General features: G+C 45.0%; 1 long non-coding RNA gene across 3 annotated transcripts in view; it reads left to right on the forward strand.

Moving 5' to 3' along the window:
- LOC137538445 (uncharacterized) overlaps positions 1–22,871 on the forward strand; it is a 281,561-nt gene that overhangs the window by 67,426 nt on the left and 191,264 nt on the right. The window lies entirely within an intron of this gene.

Here is a 22,871-nt window from a genome sequence, read left to right on the forward strand (position 1 = left end):
TTCTTTCCTCGTTCTCTCTTAGCTATCCCTTCTTGCTCTCTTTCTCTATCCACTCTTTTCCAGGACACACTGCGGGGCATCTGGAACTGCTGCAGAGCTGTGCGAGCGCTGTCGGTAGTCGGCAGGCTGCTCCCCTCACATAGCACTCCAGACTTCCCCACGCGTCCTTCACTATAGTTATGTGCCGTATGTACACATAGGTATACGTTTACTTTGTACTATACTGTATATGATTGTATGTGTTGTAGTTCGCATATATGTGTTTGTACCATCACCGACCCTGTATGAGCCAAAAACAATTCCGGGTACAACATTGTAACATTACAACCGTTGTACTTGGCGAAATAAAAGATTCTGATTCTAAAGGTACTCATAGGTACAGTGACCAGATTTTTGTGGGTTCAACCTGGGACGGGGAACAGAGATGGGGGGGTTAGGGCGGGGGGTGGGGGGAGGGCAGGCAAATGGGGGAGCTGTGCCGTGCCAAAAAATGGGGGAGCTGAAAAAATGGACGTGGCCATGACATTGTATGGGCGGAGCTGACGTAATGATGTAACAGCGAGGCATAGCCAACTATGACCATTAAATAATAAATGCAGCAACAGTTACCCCAGACACCAGAAAATAAACGCAATGTGGGCAACATATCAGCACAAAATAAACGCAAGGAGGACGCTGACTGTGTGGGGGAGGGTGACAATGACTGGGTGGGGGAGGGTGACACTGGGGCAGAAGGGTGACAACGACTGGGTGGGGGAGGGTGACACTAGGTGAGGAGGGTGACCACGACTGGGTGGGGGAGGGTGACACCGGGGGAGAAGGGTGACAACGACTGGGTGGGGAGGGTGACACTGGGGGAGAAGGGTGACAAGGACTGGGTGGGGGAGGGTGACACTGGGGGAGAAGGGTGACAACGACTGGGTGGGGGAGGGTGACACTAGGAGCGGAGAAGACACTGACAGGGCGCTCTCACCCATTTCTTCTAATCTTCGTGTAGCTACCTGGCCTCCACGTGGTTGCCGGAGGGTGTGCGCAGGTTGGGGGCGTGCCTGATGCGGCCAGGCGGCCGCTCCGATTAGAAAAGCTCTAGGGGCGGAGGTGACAGGCAGGAACAGCACGCTGAGGGGCAGGGCTGATGCAGCCCGATATCAGCGCTGATTGGAGGGGGGGCGAGGAGCAAGCTGGGGGTGAGGCAAATGTAGCTGGGTGGCCGCGCCTACCAGAGTCCTGCAGCTGGGACGTCCCACGGGCGGAAGCGGGACGTTTCTCGGGACACAGTGCTGCCCGGGACACAGGACCCCAAAAGCGGGACGTGTCCCACCGAATGCAGGACGTCTGGTCAGCGTATCATAGGACTTTGGGCCCCTTAGCGCACCTAGGCTGCAAAAAAGTGTCACACGTGGTATCGCCGTACTCAGGAGAAGTAGTATAATGTGTTTTGGGGTGTATTTTTACACATACCCATGCTGGATGGGAGAAATATCTCTGTAAATGGACAATTGTGTGTAAAAAAAAAAAAAAAAAAAAAAAAAAAAAAAAAATCTCATTTACAGAGATATTTCTCCCACCCAGCATGGGTATGTGTAAAAATACAACCCAGCTGCAGTGGTCTGAATGGAAAAAAAAGTGTCTGGTCCTTAAGGGGTTTTATGACTGCAGTCCTTAAGTGGTTAAACTGGGCGCCTCTTTCCCCCCTTTTGAATCACACACCCTAAGGGCTGCTTTTAAGCAAAAGCATTCTAAGCCATTGCCTGGAGTGCCATTGGTCCTGGGAGACGCCATGCCCCTGATTAAGCCCCGCTTCCTGTCACCCTGTGGGGGGTGGAGGGTCACCGGGGGATGTGCATTCCTGTATAGAACGGATCTGCCAGTAGTCATAACATGGGATTCATGCAGCGCTGATTTAGCGGCATGGCTGCAGCTCGCTCGTGTGACGCCGGCTGAACAAGGTGAATTGTGAATCCAGAGAGCCCAATATAAAGGCCAGGCAGCCACTCCATCCTGTTAATCAGAGTAATAAATGACTAAGCAGCGGTATATAGATTTCACACAACAGCACAGAATACATCACATAATTGCATTCACTAATGCAATTATCAACCTCACCCTGTGAACATTAACCACTTCCTGACACATAACCCCTCCTTCCATTCCCCCTTAAATCAAACCCCTTCTTGCAATGTAACTCTTCCCCATAAAGGGAACCTAAACTGAGAAGGATATGGATGTTTTCCTATTAAAATAATACCAGTTGCCTGACTCTCCTGCTGATCCTGTGTCTCTAATACTTTTAGCCACAGCCCCTGAACAAGCATGCAGATCAGGTGCTCTGACTGAAGCCAGACTGGATTAGCTACATGCTTGTTTCAGGTGTGTGATTGAGCCACTGCTGCAGCCAACGAGTAGAGATGGGCCGAACCTCCGATTTTAGGTTCGCGGACCCCGTTCGTGAACCTTCGCGGAAGGTTCGGTTCGCGGAAAAGTTCGCGAATCGCAATAGACTTCAATAAGGATGCGAACTTTGAAAAATAGAAAAAAATATGCTGGCCACAAAAGTGATGCAAAAGATGTTTCAAGGGGTCTAACACCTGGAGGGGGGCATGGCGGAGTGAGCTAGGTTCAGTCAACACAAAGCTAGGTATATGCAGTGATGAGGTGGGTTAAGTAAACACAACAGGTACTGGGTATATGCAGTACTGGGTAGTCCAATGTGCAGCTCTCTGTCACACACACAGGTAGTCACTGAATGTGCTGGGCTGCTGGCAGTGGCACCCACACTATGAATTAGCAAAGCTGTGCATGCAACAAAAGTGTCAGTTTGACACACGGAAAAAAAAAGAAAGTACAGGATGAGCTCTGAAAAGAGCTGATGAGGGGTGCTATAAAAGCAATAATAATCAGCCAGGAGCAAGCTAAGCAGCCAAGAACCTAACTAGGCTAGCAGGCACACGAGTGAGTCTAATGGCCACCAGAGGCTGCCTTATATAAGGGGGGGGGGGGGGGGCTCCAGGACTTAGTGTAGCCTGAATGGCTACAATGTGCCTGCTGACTGTGATGCAGAGGGTCAAAGTTAACCCTCATAGTGCATTATGGGGTGAATCGATCTTCCGCAAAAGTTCGCCTGGTCCAGGCGAACGCGAACCACCAAAGTTCGGCCCATCTCTACCAACGAGATCAGCAGTACTGCCAAGCAAATGGTATTGTTTAAAAAGAAACCTCCATATCCATCTCAGTTTAGGTTCCCTTTAAAGGACAACTGAAACGAGAGGTATATAGAGGCTGCTATATTTATTTCCTTTTAATCAGTATTAGCTCTCTATTGGCCCTGTGCTTGTAATAATCCCTTCTACACATGCTTTAAATATAGTAATAATTAACAATCCCCTTCTTGCACCTCTGACCCTGTGGAAATACTTGGCAGCTTTTGGTGCACCGCATCCATTGTTATGTTTAGAGTGCTTGGTGGTCCCATGTAAAACTTGCACCGGGGCCCATAGCTCCTGGGTGTGTGATTCAGACACTACTGATGCATGAAAGAAGGGTGGGACTGCCAGGCAACTGGTATTATTTAAAAGGAAATAAATACGTCCGCTTTCCTATCCCCCTCGCTTCAGGTGTCCTTTAAGGGGGAACTTGCACTGGGGCCCATAACTTCTTAGCTATGCCATTGTGGGCAACAGTATTTAAAGAGACTCTGAAGTGAATGAACTAACATGATTACTATAAAGCACCTTACATAGTGCTAAACTGCCGCTATCCCGCAGCAAAAAGAGGGGTTTTTACTCCCCATTGTCCCCAAATCCCCCCTGCAAAATCCACGACTTTCTCGTTTTGACGCGGGATAGCGGTGGTTTAGCACTATGTAAGGTGCTTTGTAGTAATCACATGCTAGTTCATTCACTTCAGTCTCTCTCTTTAAGCATGTGTTTATACACCTTCGTTTCTATTGCTAATCAATGGATTATAGCAGATATTGACAATCTGTAGCATAGTGGAAGGTAGTGTTCACCTGACCAGCACACTTCAGCACCATTCAGCACTGAACCTGTAGACAGGGTAGTGAAGGGGGGGTGTCACTTACTTGCACTTTGCGGTGCATCTCGCCATACTTCCTCCTTCCAAAGCTGATAGTCATGTGAAATGCATTCTGAATTCCAAAACCAACACTAGTGGTTGGCACTCTTAAATCGTGTCGTAGGATCTCTGTTTTGAATCTCAACCAGGACACTATCTGCATTGAGTGTACAGTATATGATCTTCATGTGTTTCCATGGGTTCCACTAAGTATTCTGGTTTCCTCCACACTGCAGGAAATATAAATAAAATTGTCCCTAGACTATAATGAAGATATGATTATTGTAGGATTAGATTGTGAGCTCCTCTGAGGACAGTCAACGACATAAAAACAAGGAACACCAAGAGCCCCAATAGTGTAATATGTACTGGTGAATGGTTACTAGATAGAGTAAATATTAATACTCACAAACCAGGGTTACCATTAGGCAACCACTGTAAAGGCAGGTGGGGAGATTTTCCTGACCCCACTCAGGAATAAGAAGCTGCTCTCTGTAAATGAGAAAAAGGGGGTTCAACCCTCCACCCAGGGTGGACTCAATATTATGCAGGAGAACAGAGGCGCCAAAAGGATAAAAGGAAGCTAAATGAGCTTAAAAACCAAATTCTTGGTAAATAGAGGAGATAGTGGTGGACTTACCTCCTCCAAGTAGACATACAACGACTGTAGTAAAGACAGTCAATATATTTTATTTATGAACTCCAAATATGCAACGCGTTTCGCAGGTTTGATCCCGCTTCATCAGGCAACAACAACGGAGGAATAGCATATGTGGTCAGTAGAAGAGCCAGGCACCTCTGTCTAGTGACATGACTGTGTACTCTGCAAAGTGCTGCAGAAGATGTCCGTGCTATATACAGTCGTGGCCGAAATTGTTGCCATCCCCAAAATTTTCCAGAAAATCAAGTATATCTCACAGAAAAGTATTGCAGTAACACGTTTTGCTATACACGTTTATTCCCTGTGTGTATTGGAACACAACAAAAAAAGAGAGTTGAAAAAAGCAAATTGGACATACAGTAATGTCACACAAGACTCCAAAAATGGTGTGGACAAAATGATTTGACACCCTTAACTTAATCTTTGGATGCACACCATTTGGAAAAAAAAATAGCTGAAATCACTCGCTTTGTATAACCATCAATAAGCTTCATACATATCTCACCTAAAATTTGTACTATTCTGTCCAAACTGATCCAGTTCTCTCTTATTGGAAGGGCGTCTTTTCCCAACAGCAATTTTAAGATCTCTCCACAGGTGTCCACTGTCCAATGGGATATAGATCTGGACTCATTGCTGGAAACTTCAGAACTCTCCAGTGCTTCGTTGCCATACATTTCTGGGTGCTTTTTGATGTATGTTTGGGTCACTGTCCTGCTGGAAACCCAAGATCTTGGACAAAACCCATCTTTTTGACGCTGGGCTCTACAGTGCAAGCCAAAATCCTTTGGTAATCCTCAGATTTCATGATGCCTTGCACACATTCAAGGCACCCAGTGCCAGAGGCAGAAAACAACCCCAAAACATGATTGAACCTACGCCCTATTTCACTGTATGTGCTGTGTTCTTTAATTTGTAGGCCTCGTTCCATTTTTGGTAAATGGTAGAATGATGTGATTTACCAAAAAGTTCTATTTTGGTCTCATCTGTCCACAAGACAAGGATTTTGGCTTATGCAAGTACATTTTGGCAAACTGTAGTCTCTGTGTCAGCAGTGGGGTCCTCCTGCCATATTGTTTCATTTCATTTAAATGTCGATGGATAGTTCACGCTGACACTGATGCTCCCTGAGCCTGCAGGACAGCTTGAATTTCTTTGGAACTTATTTGGGGCTGCTTATCCATCATTCATATTCCAGACTATCCTGTGTTGCAACCTTTCATCAATTATCTTCCGTCCACACCCAGGGAGATTAGCTACAGTGCCATGGGTTGCAAACTTCTTGATAATGTTGCGCATTGTGGACAAAGGCAAATCTAGATCTCTGGATATGGACTTGTAACCAGGGCTGGTTCTCTCATGAAGCAAGGTGAAACATTTGCATCAGGTGCAGAAATTACAGGGAGAGCAATTTGCACTGTGTTTATACTAACAGCATGCAATCAGAGTAGGAGGAGAAGTAGCTTGTTGTACCGTGTGAGGGGACTGACAGTGAGTGAGGAGGGGGAGGCAGGAGAGCAGCAGTGTTTCATTTGACTTGCACAGCAGAAGGGAGGAAGTGGCACTGCTGTCCTGACTGAGGAGGAATGTAGTGGCTAAAGGTGAGCATTGTGTTTGTCGCAGACTTGCAGACAGCCGTTGTGCTATTGTGTTGATCTGCAGCATGTCATGTGAGAATATTAAAGGAAGTAGACTAGAGTAAATTGTCGGGTGCTGTGTGATCATTCAAAATCGACATGAAGCATGTTGTCCATGCTTCATACACAGACACACAATGCAAAGACTAAGTAACCTTCTCTCCTTTTTATCTGCTTTAAGGTGGGATTTTTAAATAGCCCACACCTGTTACTTGCCCCAAGTAAGTTTAAAGGAGCATCACATGCTTGAAACAATCTTATTTATCCACAATTTTGAAAGGGTGTCAATAATTTTGTCTAGCCCATTTATGGAGTTTTGTGTGACATTATGTCCAATTTGCTTTCGTTCCTCCCTTTTTTGTTTTGGTCCAATACAAACAAGGGGAATAACCAGGGCTGCATTTACCATAAGGCACTGTAGGCTTGTGCCTACAGGTGCCTGATGATAGAAAGGCGGCTCACTCTGCTCCTCAAAGGCATCCCTCCTTCCCTATGCAGAGTCCAGAGCAGAGTGTAAATGAGAGGTTACACTCCCATCTCCCGGCATTCCACTGACGAGATCTCCTTTCAGTCGGGGGTAACTTAATACCAAGGGTACCTCTGGCTACCTAATACTGAGGAGAACCTTTTTAGCTACCTATGACGGGCAAAGGAAGTCAGAGAGAAATGACAGCTTCCTGGTACAGCCAACACACTTACGGAGCAGATTGGCAGGGATTTGTAGTTTCATGGAGGGGGAAGTCTAGGGTGCCAGGACATCTGTGCATATAGGCTTCTGTAATGTAAATCGGGGCCTGGGAATAACCATGTGTATAGCAAAACGTGTTGCTGCAATACTTTTTCTGTAAGAAATACTTGATTTTCTGGAACAATTTCTGGGGTGCCAATAATTTTGGCCATGACTGTAAATACAGAATAATAATAATAATAATATGGTAGGACATTAGACTTTGTCTGTGGTAGGATTAGATTGTAACTCTGAGGACAGTCAGTGACATGACTATGTACTCTGTAAAGTGCTGCAGCAAATGTCAGTGCAATATAAATACAGAATAACAATAGTAATAATGTGGTAGTACATTAGACTATGACTATGGGAGGGGTTAGATTGTGATCTCCTTCGAGGACAGTCTATGGACAGACCACACATGACTATGTACTCTCTACAGCGCTGTGGTAGATTTTGGTGCTATATAAATTTAAAATAAACTGAAATTAAGATACTTTCTTACACCAATAAATTACAAAAATAATTAGGTGGCTTTGATCTATGTTTATGGCCATTTTTGCAACGAGCGTGGAATTTGCCTTTAATTATTCCTAGGTGGATTTAATACAGTTTTTTTCATGCCCGCTTGGGGTTGGGCTGTATAACATACACAACCTTTACGTCAGAATGCCTCTTGTCGGATTATTTACACTTAATGAATAAGATAACTATGTTGCTAGTTCAGCTAATAGCTCCCATGGGTTAAATAATCCTTGGAACCGCAGCATGTAAATGAGCGCATTGTGTAGCCGGGAAATTGTTTGTAGTGCAGTAAACAGCGTGAAATATCAGGAGACAATGTACCCTTAGAGTGAGGCAGAAACTGAGGCTTTGAACACTGAACTATGTTTCTATGGCAATTAGCATTACTCATACGCTCGTGCGTATATGTTAATGAGGCTTGTGGCAACTTTTCATTCTCTTTCTGCTATTTCCTCTAACTAATGAGCGGGAGCTGAGAGGGGCGCCCGTGGTCTGGGCTTCCAATGTTTGTTTTGTGTGTAAATCACGAGCAGATCAAATGCGTCCATCAGCAAAGCGATTGAAGCTGGTGCCACAGAGGTGCAGAGAGCAATCACATTTATTATGTAATTTGGCATGCAGCTGCCCGCCATGATAATCTAACAACTGCAAAAGCAATCACAGGCTTCCCCTCAGGGGCGGAGCTTGAAATCACGGTGCCCCATAGCAAGATTTTTATTGCCACCTTCCCCGACCAAATAAACAATCCTTGTGCCCCAGGTAGCTCTTTACTATAGAAGGCTAGAGATACACCCCCAGTATTAGGTCACCCCAGTATAGGTAGACACATAAGTACCTAGAGGTCGAAGCAGGCAATTTGGGCACCGCCATAGTCGCCTATTGATATAGAAGTAATGAGGGGAAATTAGGGCTCCCATGGCGCCTGACAGATAGCAGGTGGATAAGGTTAGGCATCAGGTAGGGTGTTGGGAAGGATTATTGGAGGTGGGCTTTAAGTGCTGGAAGGTACAAATCCGGCCCTGGCTGCTGCAGAGAAAAATTGTCCGTGTTTATGCTTCTGAGCAGGTTCTGTTAACCCTGCTACCAGTGGTAGGTGTGGGCTCTCCCAAGGCGTGGAGCCCAATGGTGGCCACTAACGATGCAATCTTTTTCAGCCAATCTTACCATTTCTATGTAATATAAGGCAACTGCCTAAATTATCCATTCAATATATTCACTTAATTTAGCCTTCTACTACATAGATTTGGTAAAATTGGATGAAAAAAGATTGGATAATTAGAGGCCACTATATGTGGCTACGGGTTTTCACTTTCAAGGGATGATGGGCCTCTACCCCTATTGGGCAACGGACTGCTTTTGCTGCCTGGCAGCCACTAGGTCACGACCCCTGGTATTGCCCCATCAGTGACGAGCGAGAACAGGTGACACTGTATTGTGGAGTTCGTGGATAATACGAGGTACAGAATCGGCAGGCAGAAACGTAGTCAGACAATCTAGGATCAGGGCAGGCATGGTTCTATCATACACGGTAAACAGGCTGCGAGTCGATGCAGGCAGAGTTCAATCACAGGCAGTTAAACAGGTCAGGGCAGGCGGAGAGCAAACAAAGTCAGGAACAAGCCAACCTTCCCTCCATCTGGGCTTGCGCTTGCGCTTATATTGCTTTTTTCAGCAACCAGTATCTTTTGCTAAATAGGTGTGTGGCGGGATCCCAGGTGTGCTTGGTGTGATAAGTCTGCTGAAAGTGTGAGCCCAGCCGGCTGCGCAATTAACATCTGCAGTGAGTGATCTTATGATTTTAAGGTGGCACTTAGTGTCAATACAGTGTTGTTCACTATTTTGAATAAAGTTTTCTACTTGAATTTGAAGCAGGGTCTGCTTCCATATGTTTTTCTAGGAACAAGCCAAGGTTGGTAACAGAGGTTCGATCAGGAAATAAGCAGGCAGAGTAACAGGTACAACTGCTGGCAAGCTGTACAATCAGACAGCACTGAAGTGCTAGTCAGGCAGGTTAAAATAGACCATTTGGTGCAAAATGAAAGAAGCTGCGCATGCGCACAAATGTCCGCAGTGTGATGCGCATGCACACATGCACAACAGTCCGCATTGGACCACGCATGCATACAAATATCCGCCTTAGGTTGTGCATGTGCACACGCACAGCCGATTCCATAGAAACTGTTGTACTCTTGCTCGCTCCACGCCGACGCCATGGAACAGGCAGATTAAATGATGGCCTTTCCTATGCGCGCATGCGCAAACAGGACCCTGTAAAGGACGATCTTGTGGAGAAGGCAGGTTAGTATAACTGTCAAGTAATCGCATCCATCATATACCAACTAATTTGCGGTAGATATCATAAATGTGTCTTATAAGTACACTTATCTTTTAAGACCCATGATATGTTTTAGGAGAGACAATCACCAAGAGGGGCAATTCAAATCTACCAGTTACCCAACCATGACTCAACCATATCTTCACAACATTTCTATTTTGGAAGTGAAATTCCATTCTACTCTCACAAGGAAAAAGACTGCTGTGCTGTATTAGTGGCACACAAGTCATTTTATAATGTGTTGAAAAATTGTCTTTCCATTCTAGTGGGCAACCTGTTGCTTTCAGGGATTGGACAGTCAAATAGCAGGGGATATTTCCAAGCAGAAAGAAAAAAAGGTTTTTTTTGTTTTGTTTGTTTTTGTGTGTGTGTGTGTGTGTGGGGGGGGGGGGGGTTCACTGAATAAAGTACAGGCAACCTATTAATGTTCCAGGCATTATCCTCTTCCTGCATGTGTAGCTGGCTGCAGAAGGTGTGGAAGATCAGCAGCAGGGCAGTTTCTAGGCTAAATTGCACCAAGGGCGAGGGTGTAAAAATTGCACGGTCGCCTTGCCCGCAAGGCCAAAGAAAAGGCCCTGCAGTGGGCATGAGGACTGCTTCACATACATGCCTACTTAACATTTGTGTCAGCTCTGGTATACTTTAACTACAGGTCTCACACAGCATATCCAGGACTACCACACACACAGGGATTAGCAGCACCCCTGCTGCATGCACACCTTCTTCCAATTCCCGATACTGTCTGCACCCAGGGCCGGTTCTCTCATGAAGCATGGTGAAACATTTACATCAGGCGCAGAGATTGCAGGGGCAGCATGTTGGTACTGTGTGTTTACACTAACCGCATGCAGTCAGAGTAGGAGGAGAAGCGAGAGAAGAGCGAGCAAGGTGAAGAAATCATTGGGAAAAAGCAGCTTGTTGTGCTGTGTGAGAAGTCTGACAGTGAGTGAGGAGGGAGAGAGACAGGAGAGCAGCAGTGTTTCATTTGACTTGCACAGCAAAAGAAAGGAGGTGGCACTGCTGTCCTGAGTGAGGAGGAATGGAGTGGCTGAGGGTGGGCAGTTATTATTATTTTAGTATTTATATACCGCCGACATCTTCCGCAGTGCTGTACAGTGCATATATCCTAGTCACTAGCTGTCCCTCAGGGGAGCTCACAATCTAGTCCAGGCAAACTTGGTCCTCCAGCTGTTAAGGAACTACAAGTCCCACAATGCAGAGTCTGACAGCCACAGTCATGACTCATAAAGGAAAATGCATTGTGGGACTTGTAGTTTCAAAACAGCTGGAGGGCCGAGTTTGCTCATGCCTGATCTAGTGCCTACTATAGTCATATGTCTATGTATTGAGCTGCAGTATGTCATGTGAGAACAGTAGTCTAGGGCCAATTGTTGGGGGGGAGCCAACTGACTTATCTGTATGTTTTTGGGATGTGGGAGGGAACCGGAGTACCCGGAGGAAACCCAGCCTGATACGGGGAGAAAATACAAATTCTTTGCAGATGTTGACCTGGCTGGGATTCGAACCAGGGGCCCAGCGTTGTAAGGCAAGAGCGCTAACCACTACGTCACCGTGCTGCCCACAGACTCGCAGGCCTGCCTCCATATGCCTCTCATTTCAGGTTTCCTTTAAACTTTCAGCTCTGAAACTTTATCAGAAGCCTTTTTTCACTCAGATATAGCTGTTTTGGCTTCTGTTTACTTCAGAAAGGGACTGAATTTGACAAGCTGTCCAACAAGCTCATTTGCACTTACTGCCTTGGCGCAGCTCGTGCATGAGGGCCCTCAGTAGCGGTGGAGGTCTGGAGGACTGTGGGCTCTCTTGTTGCCCTCCCGGGCTGCATGGATCCTCCGAAATCGTACATTGTAAATCTGCCAGTCAGGGGTGAGTCAGCGTATGCCCCATACTGCGCAGGTGCAGAACACTCTCAGCAATAGAGATGGCCCGAACGGCACGCGAACTTGGGTGGTTCGCGGTGAGCCGCAAACTATGAGAGTTCGACCCGCCCCCCCATACTACATCATTAGGGTCAACTTTGACCCTTTACATCACAGTCAGCAGACACAGGGTAGCCAATCAAGCTACACTCCCTCCTGGATGCCCCCCACCCCCTTATAAATTGCAGGCAGCGTCAGCCTTTCCGCTCACTCGTGTGGCTGCAGTAATTAGAGAAGGGAGAGAAACTGCTGACATAGGGAAAGCTTAGTTGGGCTCTTGTGTTAGGCTTGTTAGGTTGCTCCTTCTTGCTAAAAAGCACTCCTCATCCTCAACAGCTCTTTTGAGAGCTAATGTTGTTTTTTTCGTGTGTGTGTGTGTCCCAGACACTTGTGTTGCATATACAGCCCTGTCAGTCAGTCGCAGCTGCTGGACCTTGGCCCTTTGGTAATTCCTACTGTGCCACTGCCAGGCCCAGCACATTCTGTGACTACCTGTGTGTGTGTGACAGCTGCACATTTGTAATACCAATCACTGCATACCCACCTGTTCAGTGCACCTACCTCCCTACGTGAACGTACGCATTGTTATATATCACAAGTCACTGCACCTGTTCACAGTACCTGTGTGTGTGACAGCTGCAAATTTGTAATACCAATCACTGCATACCCACCTGTTCAGTGCACCTACCTACCTATGTGAGCGCACGTAGTGTTATATACCAGTCAGTCGCTGCACCTGTACACGGTACCTGTGTGTGTAACAGCTGCACATTGTATTGATACCAGCCACTGCATTACCTGTTCACTGCACCTGTGTGACTGCACATCGTATTAGTCAAGTCAGTGCATACCTTTCACTTCATCCCCCCAATATGGGCAAAACAGGCAGAGGCAGGCCACCGGCAGGTCTGTTCGAGGTCATGCTGTCGTGATTTCGTGCGGTCCTGGACCAAAGTATAGTGTTCAGAAGGCGGGTGCCATCAACCCCAAGATTGTCAGGACGTAGTTGACTATTTAACACAGAACACTTCCTCTGCCTCAGCTTCCAGATGGAAACGTGACATATCTTCCTCCTCCTGCTCTGATTCTGGCACCCCAATTAACATTCAGTCGGCCGCCACCACCAAAGTGCCATCACCCCAGGGCTCAGCAGCGTGGACATTTTTTTTGGTGTCTGCCTCAGATGAGGGCAGCTGTCTGAGAGTCTGCCACCAAAAATTGAGCCGTGGAAAGACAGGCCCGCGTAGGGACAACTTCCTTACGAAGGCACATGATGACAAAGCACAAACTGCAATGGGATGACCACCTGAGGAAAAGCAGCACACAACAGCACACACCGCAGTGGAAGATACCAGGCAGCAATTATTTCTCAAAAGTTATACGTTGTACGACCGCACTTATTTTCAGTAATGTGAATGAGACGTTATGCAAATGATTAGTTACCTTGTGGCGGTAAGTAGATTTGGCTAGATAACAATCGGCCTTTCTGCTGCCTGAATGCAGACATTTCAACCATTCTTAAACAGGAACACAAAGTGCTTGTAGAACAAACATAAAATAAGTATGGTGGAAGTTTTCAGACTCCATCCCAGTAGAGTGGCCTTTTCCAAGGTCCTATTTAGTGAGGACACCATGCAGAGTACAAAGGACCACTGGGGTCCATATGTAACTCACTTTTCCACCCGAGTTTTCTCATAAGTGGTATTTCAAATATTGTCAATAAAATAGTTTTTAAACCACCAGCAAGGAAGACAATATTCAAAATGTTTTTTACAGTACCTTTTCAGCTTAAGAACTTTTCCAAGTTATTTTAAACAGAAGGTGAAAAATGATCTCCTAGGATAAAACTCAGGAGATACAGGGAATTGAATAGGGGCCATCATTTTAGCGGAAAAGGACAAAATGCATAAACGTGTTTTGTGACCTTTCTCAAGTTATAATGTACTAGGCTTGGGCAACCAATTTGGAGAAATCCAATCATAAAGCCTAAGGGTACGTACAGACATACGATAACGATCGTTCGTTCTGAACGACGAACGATGTTAAAGGAGGTATCGGCCGATGATCATTTGAAGAAAGGCTACTTTGAACATCGTTCGTGTACGAACGATCTTGGAACGAGCGTTGCGTGCGCAACATGATATATAAACTGATTTCAAACACAAGTGTCAAAAAGAACTGTTTGAGCATGTACAAAGCTTTGAGAACGAACGATCAACGACCGTTCGTTATACAGACATTACTTTTTGGACGATGGTCGTTGGAAAAGATCTGGCAGAATGGATCGTTCTTTACCAACGACATATCTCGTTGGTCGGTCGTTTTAATGATCGTTCGTGCACTTTTTACGAACGATCGTCGGGCAATGCCGTCGGTAACGATCGTTTTAAACGACTATAGTCGCATGTCTGTACGCACCCTTAATCCAAAAACTCTTTATGTACTTTGAGAAATTTCTCAACTGTGATATAAATGTTATGTTTTTTGCCTTGTTTAATTTGTTATAAAGCAATCACACCCTTACACTGGCCAATTATCTACATGGTTACACGATCAGTTCGTTCTACAGAGGACCCAGAGGCATTGTGTATTAAAAGGATTGACCAATAAGCAGCCAATGTATTTAGAGGCTTGCAAGTGCTCCAGGCCAATTCATTTTTTATTGGCACATTTTTTGTTACATTTCCCTGCTGCAAATTAGTACTGCTGTAATGTGTATTTATGGCCAATTGGCAACTTGTCACTAGGGGGCAGTGTGAGACAATAACAGAGGACTTCTGCTTTCAGTTTCTATATTTTGTGCTAATTGAAAGAAAGATCAATGTATTCCAAGAATTTACAGCACACGGAGTTCAGCCAACTGAGGTCAAAAGCAGTACCCTTATCTCAAAGGAGATAACTCTATTGAAGCTGCTGATGGGTTAATAAAAAAATAGGCTTGACTTCCAAACATTCTGAGGTGTCTCAAATCTGGCTTCCTGTTGTTCCACAATTCATGTGGTGTTTTCTTTTAAACTATGCAAATGGACTGGCTGTTCTTCTGATCCACTAATACTTTTAGCCATAGCCCCTGATCAGGTGCTCTGACTGAAGTGTGACTGGATTAGCTGCATGCTTGTTTCATGTGTGTCATTCAGACACCACAGCAGCCAAAGAGATCAGCAGGACTGCCAGGCAACTCGTATTGTTGAAAAGGAAATAAATATAGCATCCTCAGTGTCCCTCTCCCCTCAGGTACTTTTTATGAAAATTAGTAAATCTGTGTTAGAGTATCTGAGCTGAAGCTCGGGTACAAAATTAGATACTTTCCTAAAGAGAGGGCAGCCTCAGGATCCTATCGAGGCTTCCCTCACTGCTCTGATGTCTCCCGTCGCTGAGCGTGGCCCCCCTGGAAAGTTAGAGACAGTGCATTGTTGCTAATCATATCGGGGCCGTGCAGCTCTTCTTCCTCCAGCGTGGCCACGCAATAGTCAACCGAGCCTGCCCACGCATGCGCAGTTACCTGGAGCTGCAGGCTCTGTGGTACTGCGCTTGCATGGATGGGCTCGTACCCGCAGCCACGCTTCAGGAAGACTATCTGCCTGGCCCAGATCTGGACTCTGGATGGGGCCGCGCTCAGCAATGGTGGACAATGGAGTAGCGAGGGACGCCTTAATAGGATCATTAGGTCTCCCTGTCTTTAGATAAGTATCTAATTTTGTACCCAAGCTTCAGCTCAGGATCACTTTAAAATAAGGCTTGTTCTTAATACGTAACTGATGAAATTCTTAATTTAACACACGTTCGCTTTATTTGTTTTGAATAAAGCCAAATCCCAGGTGTTCTGTGATATTAACATCTAAGCTTATTTATCTCTGCAATCTGTCAGTTTTATCAGTGTTTATTGTGAAGAGTGTGTCTGGGAAGGAGAGGGGAGGAAACACAGCAAACGAGAATAAAGCTAATTAACACCATAAGAAAGTTAATCAAAATATTTTCCTAACTTTACTCATTTTGTATAACACAAATCCCCATGATTATCACAAAGAAACTAATCTAGATCAGCAGTGCCGAGGTTTCATAGTAACCAGCAAAGGTTTTAATGTTTGGACTTCATTTTTTTTTTCAAAATTAAAAAAAAAGCAGTTTACAACAGCAAATGTTACCTGTTTCGCAGCATAATGAGTACTGCTTACTTAAAGTGGACCCAAATCAAAAATACAAGATTTCAGAAATAAAATTTATTTTCTAACTTATAATAAATAGCAGCCTTTTTTCAGCTGCATGATGACAAATATAAAATATTTTACATTTATTGGAGGAACCCCTCCCTTCCTTTCATATTGCCGGGACAGAATCCGACAGACTGGTGGAGGAGATAAAAAAACAAAAACAAAACACAGGCTGTTACTGATGATGTCACAGGGGAGGTGATCTCAGCTTGTGTGAGAATTCACATAGACAACGCCCCTGTGAGGGAGGGTAGCTGATGACACACGCCCATGATCTAAAACCTCCTACTAAGCTCAGAAGTAATGGCTGCCACCTGTATAACCCTAGTTCTGAAAAGAGAAGGGTGAAAAGCATGCACTGAAATGCTCATTGGCTTGAAGGAGTGTTTATTTATCTTTGTATGTGTCAGTGGTGCAACTAAATATTTTGAATTAAAAAATTGTTTGGTTTGGGTCCGCTTTAACCATTTGAATTAAAGTAAATAGAATGTTTGAAGGAAATTGAATTCAACTAGTGTTGATGCCGGCTATGAGGACGGGAGTCTTGTGTTCACATAGCAAACTGCAGTTGAAGCCATCTATTTAATGTGAAAACCCAGTTCTCTATTTCCATGTTCCACCTCTACAAAATATGGAAAACCTCAAGGCCAGGGGGAGGGGGGTGTGGAGGTTGGGGGGACATCTTTTGCCATCCGTCTCAGACCTGTGGCTTGGCTCATTAGTGATGACTGCAGTAAGCTAGCGCCCTTATCAGCTGTTTGCAAGAGGCCGGTCTCCTGCGCCATACGGTCTTAAAGGGAAACGTAAGCCTGGGGGGAACCAGTTTGACTTCAATGAGGCTTCTCCCGGGCCCCTGCAGTGGACCTGTGCCCGCGCCGCTATTAAACAAGCCTCGGGTTCCCTGCCACCAGTTAGTTTCATTTTAGGTGGCAAGAAAATCTCTACTGCGTCTGCGCAGGATACTCCCAGCCAATGGAGCAGGATCGATGAGGCGCAAGCCGGGGCCACACAAGCGCAGTGGCCAACAACCGAGCCGGTTGCTAAAAATGAAACTAAGCTGCGGCAGGTGACCCGAGGCTCGTTTCATACCGGCACAGGTTGACTGCCGGGAGCAGGTAGAAGCCCCAGGTAAGTAAAACCGGTTCCCCCCCCCCCCCAGGGTTAAGTTTCTCTTTAAGATACTAGGAGCCATTGAATAGCATTGGGATAGGCTGTGCTCACTGCTGCAGGGCACATTGAACTGATACACCACCTGGGACTGGAAATCCGACATCTCATTGCACACAGCATAACTGCTGCTCATATCGCTCAATGGCTCCAGCCAGTGTTTCCTTTAGATATTACTTACAAAGTTGATACTAAAAGGAAATGATGATTTAAAAAAAAAAAAAAAATTTGTCCAATTTTTGTTTCTGTAAATATTACAATCTATAGAATGCAGGGGCATAACAATAGACCCTGCAAGGGGTGCAGGGGGGGGGGGGGGGGGCAGAAGCCACAGGGGGCCCCGTGATGTGGAAAAAGTTTATTTTCCATGTCCAGAGAGACTGACAACTATGGGCACAGAGAGAAAAACACTTTATGCTCTCTGCACAATTATTCTAATGACTACACAACTTTGTACAATTTGTTATAAGTGGCTGAACAGATGCAGACAGTCTCTATTTAGTGTACAGCAGGGTCTTGTGTACAACGCCTTGCCCCCAACGTCTCTATGCCTCCCCAAGTTCTCTGTACTGCAGTGATGCTGGAGGAGTCTGCAGAGCCAGTTCTGCTCCATCAGAGATGGACAGAGTGAGTGTAATAAGCTGAGGCTGGGAGCACACTTATCTGTATGTGTTTCCTGCACGCCATGTGTGTCTGTATGTGTGAAAACATGCACCTATTATCACAGAAGCGAATGTAATTGATAGAGAAAATGCATGCAGTGCTTCACTGCTGTCTATTTTTATCTGCATGGGGAAATCACATTCAAGTGTGCACCGGCCAATTGATTAACATTGGTTCTCAGTTTACCTGTACAGAAAGTGAGGGGGAGAGAGGGGGCCCCATCCAAAGTTGCGCAGGGGGGCCCAGTGATTTCTAGTTACGCCACTGATAGAATGATATTTTTTATTATTATATAATTACAAATGTGAACAAAATGTACAGAGTAATTTGCTAACAAGGTGCAGTGAGACTGCGCTTAATACTTCTGCTGGAAGCTATTGGAGCGTTTGTAGTATGCATGTTCCCGGCGTTAGCTGGGCGCAGGGAGAGCGTGACAAGCGGCGCTCCCTGCGCTAAGCAATGCAGGGAACTATAACAAATATATTCCCCTACTGATAACTTAATTTGTCTCTCTAAGGACGTCATTTGAAGTCCGGCTATTGCACTTGAATTACAGTGATTCTGCGAGAATACAGGACAGGGAGGGGTCTTTGTTTGCATTGTGGTTTATAAAGAAAAAAAAAAGAAACAAAGAAAGAAATGGCTACATAATCGAACCCTAAACCACTAAATTTAATAATAGTTTTGTATTAACATGCTTTTAGGCTGCTTACACACCAAGACGTTACAGGCGCACGTTAGTGCGCCTGTAACGCTCCCCCAACGCACAGCAATGTAACACAAGTGGGCTGTTCACACAGCCCACGTTGCGTTACATGTAACGCTGCACGTTCTGCGCAAAGTGCAGCATGCTACGGCGTTGGAGCGGCTATAGCCGCGTTAGACTGTTTGCACATGCGCAGTGGGGGGCGGAGAGGAGGCGGGGAGAGCCAGCTACAGTAGCCGCGCACATGGCTACTTAATATTCACTGCACTGGCGGCCGCTGATTGGCCGGCGGGACCACGTGATGCGGAGTGTCTCGCTCCGCATCACGTGGTCCCGCTGGCCAATCAGCGCCACTCTGGGAGACATTATAGGAATCGAGCCGCCTAACGCGGCTCACTCTACCGTCGGCTCTTGCAGCACCATACGTTGTGTTAGGTGCACGTTATGCGACCTTAACGTGGCACCTAATGCAACGTCTTGGTGTGCAAGAAGCCTTAGACATCAGTCGTATATAGTTGTAAAAACACAAAACCTCTATAGACGAGGGCAAATTTAGGGTTAATGGTTAAATGTTATAGACTCTGACGTCAGAATGAATGATGCCCTCTCAAAGCCACAGAACTATTTGTGTTGGGGGGAAAATCAGGAATATTATTTATAATTTCGGGCCTTAAAGCATACCTGAAGCGAAAAAAAAATATGATATAATGAATTATATGTGTAGTACATATAATGGATAGAACATTAGTAGCAAAGAAAAGAGTTTCATTTTCTTTTCTTTTTTAGTATATACAGTGTAGGTTTTTTTATCACATTGTATTATACTGTCATAGTTGCAGTTTTAAAACCACGCTCTGTCTTTTAAGCTATAAAACAAAGCAAAAATAATGACCCCTTTAACTTTCCTGCAGTAAAACCTTATCTCAAGCTGTCTCTCACTGTTTCTTGGCTGTTTAAAGGGAACCTTAACTGAGAGGGATATGGATGTTTCCTTTTAAACAATACCAGTTGCCTGGCAGTCCTGCTGATCTTTTTGGCTGCAGCAGTGGCTGTCACACACCTGAAACAAGCATGCAGCTAATCCAGTCTGACTTCAGTCAGAGCACCTGATCTGCATGCTTGTTCAGGGGCTGTGGCTAAAAGTATTAAGCTGAGTACACACGTACGGTAACGATCGTTCGAAAACGAACGATAACGACAATCGGACCGATAATCGTGCGTTCCAAATTTTCTAACGATCGTTTTTTTGGGACGATAACAACCGTTATCGTTCAATCCGACCGATCCAACCTGGTGGATTTTTTCGAAAGATAATCGTTCAATCGTTGCAGTGTGTACAAAGATCGTCCGATAATGATTATCTGTGGAGTAGTACGCATGTTCTTATTGCCTGTCATAACGTCACTCCCGTTTGCGCACGCATTTTTTTATCGTTCGTCGTTCAGTACTTTATACTTGTATCGTTCACGTGTACACAATCGTTCATTACGAACGATCTTTCGGTCTAATTTGAATATCGTGTAAACGTCACGAATCGTTCGTAACGAACGATCTTTATCGGACGTGTATACGAACCTTTAGAGACACCGGATCAGCAGGAGAGTCAGGCAACTGGTATTCTTTTAAGAGGAAAGATCCATATCCTTCTCAGTTTAGGTTCCCTTTAAGTGCTTTAGAAAACAGGACTGTATTTGACCCAGTTGTAGTAGCTCAGAGAAGCTCTTTTGCATAGATAACAACTGAAGTAGTTGTGTAACTCTTCTTGTGCTGGAAAACAAGACAAAACAAGACTTTTGTCTTTGCTACTAATGTTGTATTTCTTAGCTGTTATCCCACAAGTTTATTTTTGTTCAGTATTGCTTTAAGCAGGAAGTATCCTGCCTCTGTTTGCCAATCCTTTATAGTTCAGTTACATGCTACCAGAGTTGGTTTCATTAGGGGATGTGTTCAAGATTTGACTTTTCCATATACTATATATAGTTTAATTTCCATGAGAGGGCTGCATCCATATTATTCTGCTAGCCTCCATTCCTGAATTCTGGATAGGTTTATACATATTTTGTACTTTTCAAGATCTGAAGCTGCTAGTCCTCCTTTCATCCTGTCTCTTGAAATAGAGTATTCTGCGTTTATTTCTGGCCCTGATTTAATCCTGAAAAATGTTTCCCATGCTTTGGACCATGTGTTGGGGAGGGCAATCAGTAGGCTTTGCAACAAAACCAGCGCTTTAGGCAGAACCATCATTAATTACCTTAATTCGTCCTAAGATATTCAGGAAGGGGCGGTCCCAGTCTCTCTGTTTCTTACAGCCTGACATAAGTTTAATAACATTTTGTATAAACAGATCTTTATTGTTGCTACATACAGTAAGTACATCCCCAGATATTTGACTTTGATATTGGTTCATGGGAATCTACAAAACTTTTTAATGTTGTTTATAGTTGCCTGTGGGCAGCCTATATTTAGAATCAGAGTTTTTCCTTTGTTAATGCAAAAACTGGCGTATATTATATACTTCATTTTCATTCTATGTCCTGTTGTCTTTGTATTGATGATACTGGGAGGTTTAATAAAATATTTTCTGCGTATGCTACCAGCTTTACTTTTTCTTTATCGGTTTCCCACTTTTATTGTGTGGTTATCCTGAATGATTTTTATCAGTGGTTCAATGCTTAAAGTGACCACTTCGCATTTTGGGGGTTTTACCCCTTAAAGGACCACTGCCGCGAAAAGGACTGACAACAGACAGACAGAATGCTTGCCAATCGAATTGCTGCCTCACCGATGGCAAAGTCCACACTGGCACGGACAAGAGAGACAAATTGGAGCGTAACTAATAGCAACCGCTGCTATAGTCACATCCACAGGAACAGGACCAGCAGGAACAGACAGACAGAAGGCTTGTTTGCCAATCTAATTGATGCCCCAGCAATAGCAAACATTCACACAGGTTCAGACAAGACAAACCGGAAGTAACATAACTAATAGCAACCACAGCTATAGTTACGTCCACAGGAACAGAACTAGCTGAAATACTACCAGTCACCAATGTGGTGAAGGCAATCTCCAAGCTGTCAGGATAGGAAAGGCTTCACTGTACCCCCGCAGGTGCAGTGAACGTCCAAGCAGGCTAGGCAAGGTAATGCAATACAATTCAATTCAAACTTCACACAACGAACCCAGCAGTCAACTAAGGCAATGCTCCCAGTGAGTGGATCAGGATGCATGCACAATGCAGCCTGACTGGGGTGACTGGACCCTATTACAGGGAAAGATTTTAGAAGAACAGAGCCACCCAGGAAGAGAGCGAGGAAGCCCCAGATAAGAATATATGCTTCTATTTAAAATGCTTCAGGTACACTTTAATAATATCTCCTGGTGTTGCCAATAGTTTGAATATCGGTTATGTAGTTTGAATATCGGTAGGCTTCAGTCATCTACACCTCCCACTAACCCCTCACCCCACACATGCCTAACTCTAACCACCCTATACCTCCACCTAGCGTGGACCCCCGTCATCCAATTTACCCAGTCTGCATAGCCACAAATTTACTATTAAACTGTTAAACTGGCATTCAGGAAGATGGCGTCTTCATTGACAGCCATGGCCACAGGATTCTGGCTTCTTCTTGGTTTTCACCTTGTTTTCCCCCCTGAAGGTGAGCAGTGTGGTCCCATGTAGGGACTGGGAGTTTTTTTTACACCTTATAATTCTGATTATTATGGCAGCTCCTAATTGTAGGGACTGGCTGCGCACCCAAATAAATTGATTTGGAAAAACTAGATCCTGGCCATGAGGGGAAGGGGTTAAAGGCCCATCACATGCATGCCAGCTTGCTGCCTATGGGGCTTTATAGCCATCAGAACGTCCAAGCCGTTTTCTGTCCACCTCCAGAGGCATTTACAGTAGGCATGTAAGCGTCAGGACTGGACCATGGAGCAGAGGTAGAAGGTGACCTGATCTGATGATTCATGTTTTCTTTGGCAACCAGATTGCCCAGATCTCTATTCAGATGAACATGTGTGGGCGGGATGTGCTGGAAAAACAAGTCAGTCGCTTAGATATCTAGATAAAATATGACTCGTGTCCATCATGCTCTGCCTTTTGTGCCACAATGTACCTTAATTGACAGTAGTACGAATAAACCACAAAGGTAAAAACCTGATCTCCCTGACTGGATCAAGGTATTGCTACCCTCTACCTAGCAATTATAGCTGTAGATGCAAG

This window comes from Hyperolius riggenbachi, chromosome 11 (genome assembly GCF_040937935.1).
Source record: "Hyperolius riggenbachi isolate aHypRig1 chromosome 11, aHypRig1.pri, whole genome shotgun sequence".
Classification (NCBI taxonomy): Eukaryota; Metazoa; Chordata; class Amphibia; order Anura; family Hyperoliidae; genus Hyperolius; species Hyperolius riggenbachi.